Genomic DNA, 12,606 nt, shown 5'->3' with positions numbered 1-12,606 from the left:
TATGATAAAAACTCTCACCAAAATGGGTTTAAACGGAACTTTCCTCAAGATAGTCAAAGCCATCTACCACAAACACATGGCAAGCATTATCCTCAATGGAGGAAAACTAAGGGCCTTCCCTCTAAGACTAGGGACAAGATAAGGATGCCCACTCTCAGCACTTCTGTTCAGTATAGTACTGCAAGTACTTGCAATAGCAGTTAGGCAAGAAAAAGACACTGAGGGCATCCAGATAGGAAAGGAAGAAATTAGGCTCTCACTATTTGCAGATGATATGATACTATACATAGACAATCTTAAAAACTCTACAAAGAAACTCATAGAAACAAAAGACTTGTACAGTAAAGTTGCAGGCTACAAAATCAATATCCAAAAATCCATTGCCTTCCTATACACAAATAATGAGACAGAGGGAAGTGACAAAAAAAAATCCCATTCACAATCGTACCCCAGAAAATCAAGTACCTCGGAATCAGCCTAACTAAGGAGGTAAAGGATCTCTACAAAGAAAACTACAAAATGCTGCACCATGAAATGAAAGAGTACACGAGAAAATGGAAACATATTCCCTACTCATGGATAGGAAGAATTAACATTGTCAAAACGGCAATACTCCCCAAAGCACTATACAGATTCAATGCAATCCCTATAAGCATATCCATGAGGTTCCTCAAAGAAATGGATAAAGCACTCCTGAAATTCATATGAAACAATAAACACCCATGAATAGCTTAAGCAAAAGACAAAAAAAGACGATGGGAGGCATCACCCTCCTCAAACTCAAACTCTACTACAAAGTGGTAACAATTAAAACAGTATGGTACTAGAACAAAGGCTGAGCCGCAGACCAGTGGAACAGAGTGGAATATCCCTACACAGAACCCCACATGTACGAACATCTAATCTTTGATAAGGAAGCAAGAAATGTGAAGTGGAGCAAAGAAAGCCTCTTTAACAAATGGTGCTGGCATAACTGGACAATCACATGCAAGAGAATGGGCTTAGACTTCGACCTAACACCATGCACAAGAGTCAGATAAAATTGAATTAAAGACCTCAACATCAGACCAGAATCCATAAAATACGTTGAAGGCAAGGTCAGCAAAAACCTCCACGACACTGAAGCTAACAGTATCTTCAAAGATGACATGCCACTGACCAACCAAGTGGAAACAGATAAACAAATGGGACTATATTAAACTAAGAAGCTTCTGCACTGCAAAATATACGGTGACCAAAATACAAAGACAATCTACGGAATGGGAAAGAATATTCACCCAATACCCATCTGATAAGGGGTTGATATCAAGGATATACAAGGCAATGGTTGGATTCTGCAAGAAGAAAACATCCAACCCATCAAAAAATGGGGCAATGAAATGAACAGAAACTTTCTCAAGGAAGAAATACGAATGACCAAAAGTTACATGAAAATAATCTCTGCATCACTAAACATCAGAGATCAAAACAACTATGAGATACCACCTCACACCACACAGACTGACACACATCCAAAAGAACAAAAGCAACCACTATTGGCGTGGATGTGGGGAGAAAGAGACTCTCCTACACTGCTGGTGGGAATGCCGACTGGTTTAGCCCTTTTGGAAAACAGTATGGATGCTTCTCAAAAAATTAGAAATTGAGCTCCCATTTGACCCAGCAGTACCACTCCTGGGAATATATCCTGGAGAGGCAAAAAAGTATAGTTGAAATGACATCTGCACTCGGATGTTCGTTGCAGAGCTGTTTACAATAGCCAGAACCTGGGGGAAAAAACAAGTGCCCAGGAACAGATGACTGGTTAAAGAAACTTTGGTACATCTACACAATGGAATACTATGCCGCTGTTAGAAAAGCTCAAGTTATGACCTTTGAATATAACTGGATCAACATGGAAAGTATCATTCTAAGTGAAACTAGAGAGAAACAGACGTAGAAAAATTGCACGCATCTGTGGAATATAAAGTAACAGAATGGGAGACTAGCACCCAAGAATAGTAGGAAAGTACCAGGAGGTTGGCTCTACGACTTGGAAGCTGGCCTCACATGCTCGAGGAAAAGGCAGCTCAGATATAGAAGGGAACACCAGGTAAACTGTGGTTCGAGGACCTGCTGGGGATGGGAGATGCGCGCTGAAAGTGAACTATGGATCAAACACGATGGCCGCTCAATACTTTCTATAGCAAACCACAACACCCAAAAGGAGAGAAAGAACAAAAGGGAATACCTTGCTGCAGAGACGAAGTTGGGTAGGGGGATGGGATGGGGGTGGGAGGGATACTGGGATCATATGTGGTGGACATAGGGCACTGATGGAGGGATGGGTACTTGAGCATTGTATGACTGAAACACAAGCATGAAAAGCTGTAAGTCTGTAACTGTACCTCACGGTGATTCACTAATTAAAAACAAGAAATATAAAAAATAAATCAACAATAGCAATAAATATTCAAATTGGGGAAAAATAAACAGTAACAATAAGTCTCACAATGGAGACGTTACTGGTGCCTGCTCGAGGAAATCGATGAACAGTGCATGCTACAATGTAGGATTGCTGATATCTTTTGAGAATTTTTCATTTTACTTAAACATTTCTTAGAAACACAGTATTAGAGGCTTAAAAAATAGTGTTCATGAAGAACAAACTAGAGGTAAAGTAGGACCAGTATTAACAGGTCAGGGGCACTTTATTAGTGGTAGGGTGTTGTAATTTTGTGTACGTTAGTACAAAATATTATTCTGGGCATACAAAATAAACTACAATAATTTTAAAAAGAATTTTTATTCGTGTTTTACATGTGAATTTATGATTCTGCTTTATTGCTGTTTTTAACCCACTCACTTCTATTATTATCCCATTAATTCATTTAGTATATTTTTTTATTTTGACACTGTGCTAAAATATAAAAACTTCCTCTCACTTTATTTAAACACTGTGGTTTATAAAGTTGTTTATGATGATTTATTATAAGCATTCAGTATCCCAACACTAGTACCACCACCACTGTCACTTTTCCTTCACCATTGTCTCCATTTTCCAACTACCCGTCAAGCCTGTCCCCATAGCAGGCACATAGTAATTTATTTCACATTGCTTGTTACCACTGAATGACTAATGGAATGATCTAATGGATCCATAATGGCTAATGGATAAGATATTTCTGTGAAAATACATAATTCCAAAAAGTAGAGAGAGAGTATGGGGAATATTGCCTGCCATTGGAGGCAGGGAGAGGGCGGGAAAGAGGGCATATACTGGGGATATTGATGGTGAGGTACGTGCGCTGGTGGGGGGATGAGTGTTTGATCATTGTGTGATTGTAACCCAAATATGAAAGCTTGTAACTATCTCATGGTGATTCAATAAAATAAAAAAAAACTTCTGACAATTGTTGTCTCTCAACATGAGGACATTAAGTCCTTGTCTGAAGGTTTACTACACTGTTGTTGGAAGTTAAGACTTCTGTGTTAATGTTAGCTGAGATTGGTTGGCTTCTGTGTTACATACCATCCAATCTGGTGTGCTACTAGTGTGTCAGTATTGTAGAGTTTGGAGATATTGCACTCCAGAAAATCTAGAATATTTAACTGGGCAGTTCAGCTGCAGGTATGACTGTGAATTTGGGGGTGGGAGCTGGCACCAGAGGTCTCAGCCAGCAATGGGTGTACGAGAAAATTTTGCAGCTAGTTTCTCTCTTTTGATATTTATTTATGAGTCTCTGGAACAAGGCTTGAGATCGAGCTTACATGGCAGCAATGGTGGAACATGGGTGTTGCTGCCAGGTCTTCCGGATGTACGAGAATGTAGGGAGGTCACCCATTCAAACTTGAGAAGGCCTTGAATTTCAGCCACAAATATCTGTGTACCTGAAGTTTTTGGCAGATTAGATTCTCTGTTTCAATCTGTCAATCCTGAGGCAGTGGGATCCATATATAAATCACTGTCAAACCCTGTAGATAGAGAGGTTTCTCTTTTAAATCAATGGATAGTTTGTATCTATTATTTTTAGGAGTAAGTTGAAGTACTTATAGAGTACCAATAGGCTGAGTATTTAAAATGAAGGAACTAGAGCAATTACAGAGCAAAGATGTACATATACCGAGTAAACAAAATGAACACAGCTCAGCTCAATGAAATTGATATAGAAGTGCTGAGAATTTGGTGAATTAACTGTATTTGGGTTGATTTTATTCAAAGTGGGTAAATATTTACTGGTCCCTGTCTACTCCTTTATTGTCTATCTCACTATCTCACCTGTCTTTTTCATGCTCAGCTTTATGTTTTTCCATTAAATGAGAAAGGAAAAATATAATGTGCTGTGAATTTATACAAATTTCTTTTCTCACATCTACTCATTTACTTGCGCCCTGGCTTGTTTCTTATATCTTCTTTCTGTTGTTATAGAGAAAGTATGCATGCTTTTATCTAGAGCTAAGCCCTCTACCTATGCTCAGGATCCCACCTCCCCTCCCAATAAAAGGAGCGGTATTTCTCTAGCAATTGTGCACCAATTCTTTTCTCCCACAGCCCATAGCTAAATCCTTTAACATTTTTATCAACTCAACATTCTACATTTATACAGGCCACTTTTCATCCTTCCTACTGCTACCACCTTATTATAAATCACTATCATCTCTGAGCTAGATTAGTCTAGTATCCTCCTAACTGATCCCTTTTCTTCTACTCTTAATCCTCCCATTTTATTCTAATCTCCACACAGCAACCACAATGGTCCTTTAGAAACTAATTAGTCAAATCATATTTCTCTTCTGCTTCAACTGGTTTCTTCCTTCAACAGTACTTAACAGCTTACACAAAGATTTGCATTTTCTCTCTTCATCCCTTACTCTTTGTACCAGTCCAACAGACTAGCCATGAGTTGGGACATTTATCCTCTGATTCCTCCGTATGGAATGTGTTCTTTCTCCAGATATACACAATTTTGTTATCTTCCTCATTTGTTTTGAGTCTTTCCTCAAATCACAAATATCCTTCCCCCTATCACCTTTAGAACACACAGAACTCTCCTGTTCATCATCTCTGTTGACATGTCTTAATTTTCATTGTATCGTTTGTTAGCAATTTATCTTTAATTTATTTGCTTATTATATAGTCACTCATTTGAATAATAAAGTTATTTGTTGATGGAGGTTTATTTCATTAAATACCATATATGCATATATAATATTTGGTATTTTAAGCTCCTTATTAATATATCCAAATAAATGTAAGTGTATCAATCCTGAAAAAGATGAGTTTTCAGTGGGGAGCATGTTTGAGCCACACCTGGCAGTGTTCAGGGCTTATTTCTATTTCTGTACTCATGGGTCATTCTTGGTGGTTATCAGGAACCTCATGAAGAACCAGGATGGAACTGCAACAAGTTCAATAACCCTTGCACTATCTCTCTGGCCCAGGAAAAGATGTTTGTTTGTTTGTTTGTTTTGCTTTTTGGGTGACACCGGCAATGTGCAGGAGTTACTCCTGGCTCTTCACTCAGGAATTACTCCTGGTGGTGCTCGGGGAACCATATGGGATGCTGGAAATCAAACCCGGGTTGGCTGTGTGCAAGGCAAACTCCCTACCCGCTGTGCTATTGCTCCAGGCCCAGGAAAAGATGTATTTTAAAGAGATTTTCAAAGCACAAAACTATATGACTTGGTAGAAATTCAGACAGAAGCATTGTAATTTGCCAAGACCGATGTAAGAATTCTATCCTGAAATGTGTTATCTTTTTTTAAAATTTTATTTTTTAATGAATCACCGTGAGGTACAGTCACAGATTTGCAAACTTTTGTGTTTATGTTTCAATCATACAATGTTCAAGTTCACATCCCTCTACCAGTGCACATTCTCCACCACCAATGATCCTAGTATCCCTCCCACCACCCCCATTCCATCCTCCCCACCACACCCCGCCTCTGTGGAAGGGCATTTCCTTTACTCTCTCTCTCTTTCTTTCCTTTTGGGTGTTGTGATTTGCAATAGAGGTATTTAGAGGCCATCATTCTGTCTATAGTCTACTTTCAGCATGCCTCTTCCATCCCAAGCGGGCCCAGCAAGCACCCTTTACTTGGTAGTCCCTTCTCTATCTGAGCTGTCTTTTCCCCCAGCATGTGAGGCCAGCTTCCAAGCCATGGAGCAATTTTCCTAGTACACATGAGATGTGTTATCTTGAGGAAGTTGTGTTACCTTTAAAAATCTAACCCAGTTTTCAAGCCCTCAAAGTCTACTCCTTTGGGCCTCATGAGACAGTACAAGTTTTAATTCCACAACCAAAATGTTAGTTCTTTGTATGCAAGAACCTTAGTTAAGCTTTGATTACAAAATAGAAGCTCCAAAAGTGGTGAATAGGCTGGAGAGATAGTACAGTGGGTAGTGTGTTTTACATTGCACATGGCTGACCCAGTTCTGATTCCCAGCATCCCATATGGTCCTCTGAGCACCAACAGGAGTAATTCCTAAGAATCACAAGGTATAGACTAAAAAGAAAAAACAAGTGGTGTGTGTTGTTGTTTTTGTTGCTGTTATAAATGGAAGTTTTCTAGGGTTATAAGTGAAAGAAAAGGTAACTGTTTATTTTGTGACTTTATCTTAGTGGAACATCTGACATGATATGTATGATACACTTAGTCCATTGCTTCATATAAAATATGTTCTTTTTTTTTGCTCTTTGGGTCACACCAGATGATGAACAGGGGCTACTCCTGGCTCTGCACTCAGGAATCACTCCTAGTGGTGCTCAGGGGACCATATGGGATGCTGGGAATCAAACCCGGGTCGGCCGCATGCAAGGCAAACGTCCTACCCACTGTACTATTGCTCCAGCCCCTAAAAAGAAAAAATATATATATATATATATATATATATATATAAGTCCCAATTCTCTGCCTTTATCTAGGCAGAGTAGTTATCATCATCATCATCATCATCATCATCATCATCATCATCATCATCACCATCATCATCCAGTTGATTGTCAATTTTCTTGAGCGGTCTCAGTAACGTCTCCATTTGTCCTAGCCCTGAGATTTTAGAAACCTCTCTTTACTCGTCCTTTCCAATGGTGCCGCATTGGAGGCTTTCAAGGTTAGGGGAATTAGACCCATCATTATTACTAGTTTTGGTATATTAATATGCCATGGGGAGCTCATATATGTCAAAAAATATCAAATTGACTACTTCAAAGTTTTGGGTTTTATTATCCTTTAATTCATCTTTAAATATTTGTTAGAATTCTGCAGTGAAATCATGTCAATCTAGAGAGTTTTATATTTTGGAAGTTTGATTTAGTAGATATAGACCTACTCAGGTCATATATTTCTTCTTCAATGAGTTTTTCTAATTTTGCATATTTTAAAAAATTGATTTATTTCAACATAGTGTTCAATTAATGGCCATCGAGTTGTTTTTATTGCCCCCATTTCTCCAGCCTGAATCAATTTCTTAACTTTTTTAACTTTTCACAATTTAAAAGCATATTATTTATGTTTCTATAATTTATTTTACTTTGCTTATTTTAAGCTTAATTTGCTTTTTCCCCCTAGCTCTTATAAAGTTGAATGCTTTGAATTTTTAATTGCGCACTCTTTTTTTCTAATATGAACATTTATTGATAGTGAATTAATACTATGGAATTCATGTGGTACATGCGTTGTTTTATCTTTGATTCTAGAGGAAAACCAATATATCTTTTAATGGAAATATATTGTCAGAGCTAGATTTAATTCATACATAATACTCTATCAGACAGTAAAAAATTCTATTGCTAGTTCACAAAATATCTGAGTTTTTAAAATTTTTGTTAATTTTGGATTTGTGGTTACACCAGTGGTGTTTAGGAATTCTCCTGATGGTACTTAGGAATCATATGTGGTACCTAGGATCAGACTGGACTCATCATCATGCAAAGCAAGTGCCGGTCTCCACCCCTGTGTTTTAATTTTTTTATCTGGAATAGATATTGTGTGTTGTCAAGTGCCTTTTATCTATTGATAGGATCCTCTTTTCCTTATGAGTCTTATATAAATTACATTGCTGCTTTTTAGTATTTCACTGAATATGTTAGATCTCTACTCAAGAATGATATTGGTCTACAAATTTCTTTTTTGTATTATGTTTGTCTGACTTTAATGTCAGGATAATATTTAGTGTCAGGATAATAATAACTTCATATAATATGGTTTTTCAAGGTTTTTATTTCTTGGAAGTGAAATGGGTATTTCTTAAATATTTTATAGAATTCATCAATAAAGATATCTGGGGTGGTAGGATTGGTGTTGGAATATTGAATGTAATAAATCATTGTGAATCCTGTTGCTCATTGATTTGTTCGAGCGGGCACCAGTAACATCTCTCATTGAGAGACTTATTATTGCTGTTTTTGGCATATCCAATATGCACGGGTAGCTTGCCAGGCTCTGCCGTGCGGGCTCCATACTCTCGGTAGCTTGCCGGGCTCTCCCAGAGGGGCGGAGGAATTGAACATGGGTCTGCACGTGAAAGGCGAATGCGCAACCGCTGTACTATCGCTCCAGCTCCATTGTGAATAACTTTTTTAAAATGAAAAATTTAAAAAAAATCAAAGTAAATTTTTAAAAAATACATCTAGTTTTAGAGTTTTTCTAGGACTTTTTTAAACAATGAATCAATTTCTAAAATTAGATTTGTGACTATTTGGATTATTTTCATTATCTTCTGTGAGTTTTAATAATTTTTTAAAAGTAATTGGTCTATTTTATCTACTTTTTCCCTATTGTTTCCTCTGACTAGATGTAAGACAAATTCCCAGTTTGCTTGAGTTTTAAAAGGACACTTCCTTTGCCCCACTTGAATGACCAATAAAGACATAAATCCAATTGGGAAAGTGAGACAGGGGCATTATCTATGTCATTTAATTTATGACATAGTTAATTGTGAATCACTTCATTATGTTTCTAATATTTGTGGAGATCAGTAGTAATGCCCCTTATATTTCAATTATTTGCATTTTGCATATGCTCTGTTTTCTTCAATCTGGCTATAGGTTTATCACTTTTATTAATGTTTTTCAAAGGACTAAATTTTAGTTTTATTAAAAACATAAAAGCATTAGAGGCAAACAAATTCATTGATTTCAAATTTTAGTTTTTTCCATTATTCTATTCTGCCTATCTTGTGCTTAATTTGCTTCATTTTTTCTTCCTTTTGGTTATTGTACCTCACCTTATGCTATGTGTGTGGCTTATTCCCGGGTCTTTGCTCAGTGATCACTCCTGGCAGTTCTCTGGACCATATATACTATTAAGGATTGAACCTACATCAACTGAGTGCAAGGCAAGCAACCAACCTGCTCTACTGTCTCCCCAGCTTCTAATTTGATATTTCTTCTAGTATTTATTTATTGTTTTCTGAGCCACATCTGGCTGTGTTCTTGGCTTGCTCCTTGCTGTGGACTTGGAGATCACTCCTGGATGGCTCAGGGGACCATTGGGGTGCCAGGAATCAAACCCTGGTCTGCTGCATGTAAGGCAAGTGCCCTACCTGCTATACTATCTCCCCTGCCCCAACATTTCTCATGTTCTAAATTGAAATGTGAATTCCTAATTTCAGTCCTTCCTTCCCTTCTAATGTATGGTAAAATTTTCTTTTTTTGTGCTGTATTAACTACATTTTAGAAATGTTGTTATATTAATTTTTCATTAATTTCAAAATATTTTAAGCTTACCTTAAATCTTATCCATTGGGGGTGCTGTAATGATAGTACATTGGGTCGGGCTGGGTGGGTTGCCCCCCAAAAAAATTTTAGCAAAGTGTAAAGCTCAGGAAACAACTAATCATAACACAAATTTTGATGTATGTTCTTTTTTTATTTTTAAATTTTATTGAATCACCGTGAGATAGTTACAAGCTTTTATGTTTGGGTTACTATCTCACAATGATCAAACACCCATCCCTCCACCAGTGCATATTCCCCACCACAAATACCCCGTATACCCCCCCTTTCCCATCCTTCCCCTGCATCCATAGCAGACAAAATTCCCCATACTCTCTCTCTACTTTTGGGCATTATAGCTTGCAACACAGACACTGAGAGGTCATCAGGTTTGGTCCATTATCTACTTTCGGCATGCATCTCCCATCCCAACTGGTTCCTCCAGCCATCATTTTCTTAGTGATCCCGTCTCGATTCCATCTGCCTTCTCCCCTCTGCTCATGAAGCAGTCTTCCAGCTATGGGGAAATCCTCCTGGCGCTTGTATCTACTGTCCTTGGGTGTCAGCCTCATGTGATGTTATTCTATACACCACAAATGAGTGCAGTCCGTCTATGTCTGTTCCTCTCTTTCTGACTCATTTCACTTAGCATGATACTCTCCATGTCTATCCACTTATAAGCAAATTACATGACTTCATCTCTCCAAAAAACTGCAGAGTCTTCCATTGTGTAGATGTACCAAAGTTTCTTTAACCAGTCATCTGTTTTAGGGCACTCGCGTTGTTTCCAGATTTTGGCTATTGTGAACAATGATGCAATGAATATATAGGTACAGATGTCATTTCTACTGTATTCTTTTGCATCCTCGGGATTTATTCCCAGAAGTGGTATTGCGGGGTCATATGGAAGCTCAATTTCTAGTTTTTGAAGGACTGTCTGTATTGTTTTCCAGAAAGGCCGAACCAGTCGGCATTCCCACCAACAGTGAAAGAGTGTCCCTTTTTCCCCACATCCACACCAGCATTGGTTGCTTTTATTCTTTTGGATGTGTGCCAGTCTCTGTGGTGTGAGATGATATTTCACTGTTGTTTTGATTTGCATCTCCCTGATGACTAGTGATGTGCTGTATGTTCTTATGTATAAGGTTGGATTTCTGTTCTTGTTTGTTTTGAGGCCACACTGACTATGCTCAGGTCTTACTTCTGCTTCTGCACTCAGGGATCACTCCTGGCATGCTCAGGGGACCATGTGCAATGTGGGGTATTGAACCCTGTTGGCAGTGTGCAAGGCAATACCTTACCTATTGTACATCTCATCAGTCCTAAGATTAGATTTTCAACATTAAAAGTAGCAACATATTTACCAGTAGGTTATTATATTTCCATGATATTAAACCATGGATCAACATTATTTTTAATGAAGTTGTTAATTTCATAAAATTAAAAAAGCATACTTCTGTGACTCATGAGATATTGATATGGATTTTTTTTTTTGCTTTTTTGGGTCACACCCAGAGATGCTCAGGGGTTACTCCTGGCTTTGCACTCAGGAATTACTCATGGCGGTGCTTGGGGGACCATATGGGATGCTGGGAATCGAACCCGGGTCGGCCCTGTGCAAGGCAAACGCACTACCCGCTGTGCTATCACTCCGGCCCCTGATATGGATATTTTTTTTTTGCTTTTTGGGTCACACCTGGCGATGCACAGGGGTTACTCCTGGCTCTGCACTCAGGAATCACCCCTGGCGATGCTCAGGGGACCATATGGGATGCTGGGAATCGAACCCGGGTCTGCTGCGTGCAAGACAAACGCCCTACCCGCTGTGCTATCGCTCTGGCCCCTGATATGGATATTTTTAATTCCCAGATCTTTGTAAGATTTTGCACATCATTGTTGCTAATCTTATTTTAAATTTATTGAGGTTAGTGAGCATACTTTGTTGTTGGTGCCAGGGATTAAATCCTGAAACTTACATATACAAGTCTATGTCACATCCCTTGTCTAAATTTAATTTTATAGAAACAATGCCAATTGTCTGGCTACTATTTAAAAAATTGAAATATAATGAGTATTTCTGAGCACATAAGAAAAATTTTGTACATTATTGCTGGTATCTCAATATGGTGTAACCACCATGGAAAATAATACGAGGTTTTCTGTAGACTAACATGCTGAGTGAAGTAAGTCAGAGAGAGGGATAGATACAGACAATATCTCTTATGTGTGGAATATAAAGAAACATTGTAATGGAATAACAAATGGTCAAAGGCCATTTGAACCTGAGAACTGGTTTATAGAATCTTGTTTATCATGGTGGGGAATAGTCCCTGGGTATGGTAGTTTAGAGAGTGTGTGGTAGTTAGAACATTAAATGCAGAAAACGGAACCCTATCATTAACAGAATTGTAATTCACACTGCCTAAAATGAAAAGATACATTTAAAGGAAAAAAAATAACTTCTAAGCTTAAGAAGTAAATATGGTCCTGTAATCCCACATCTCTATATACATACAAAGAAGGGAAAGCAGGATTTCAAAGAAACAGATTCTTACCTAGGACTATAGCGACACTGTTCACAATAGTCATGAGGTACGAGGAACGCAAATGCTCATTGATGGATGAATGCCTAAGCAAAAGGATGCAATATATACATCCAGTGGAATATTATAAAAAGGTAAGAAAAACTGTATGGTTCCTAGCATTGTATTTCTGTGGTCCCAATGATTTATATTAAGATAGTAGTGAATTCAGTATCAGAGACAGTTATCTAAGATTTCATCATATCGAGTTTATTTATTGTATTATTGTGAGAAACAATAGTATGCAAATACTAGGCTTGGAAGTTCATTCAGCTGAGTTTGTTTGTCACTTCAGAAATTTCCTATCTATATGACATTGAAGATTT

At 38.0% G+C, this 12,606-nt stretch overlaps 1 protein-coding gene and 1 non-coding gene across 5 annotated transcripts in view; one reads left to right on the top strand and one right to left on the bottom strand.

Moving 5' to 3' along the window:
• The window catches only part of EDA (ectodysplasin A), a 667,860-nt gene that overhangs the window by 134,730 nt on the left and 520,524 nt on the right, over positions 1-12,606 (top strand). The window lies entirely within an intron of this gene.
• LOC129400715 (small nucleolar RNA SNORA27) lies at positions 8,758-8,884 on the bottom strand. Its single transcript, XR_008627897.1, has one exon. It is a non-coding gene; the product is annotated as a small nucleolar RNA SNORA27 (small nucleolar RNA).

Source organism: Sorex araneus, chromosome X (genome assembly GCF_027595985.1).
Source record: "Sorex araneus isolate mSorAra2 chromosome X, mSorAra2.pri, whole genome shotgun sequence".
Lineage (NCBI taxonomy): Eukaryota > Metazoa > Chordata > Mammalia > Eulipotyphla > Soricidae > Sorex > Sorex araneus.
Note: the sequence above shows the minus strand (reverse complement) of the source record. Positions and strands in the feature narration are given on the sequence as shown.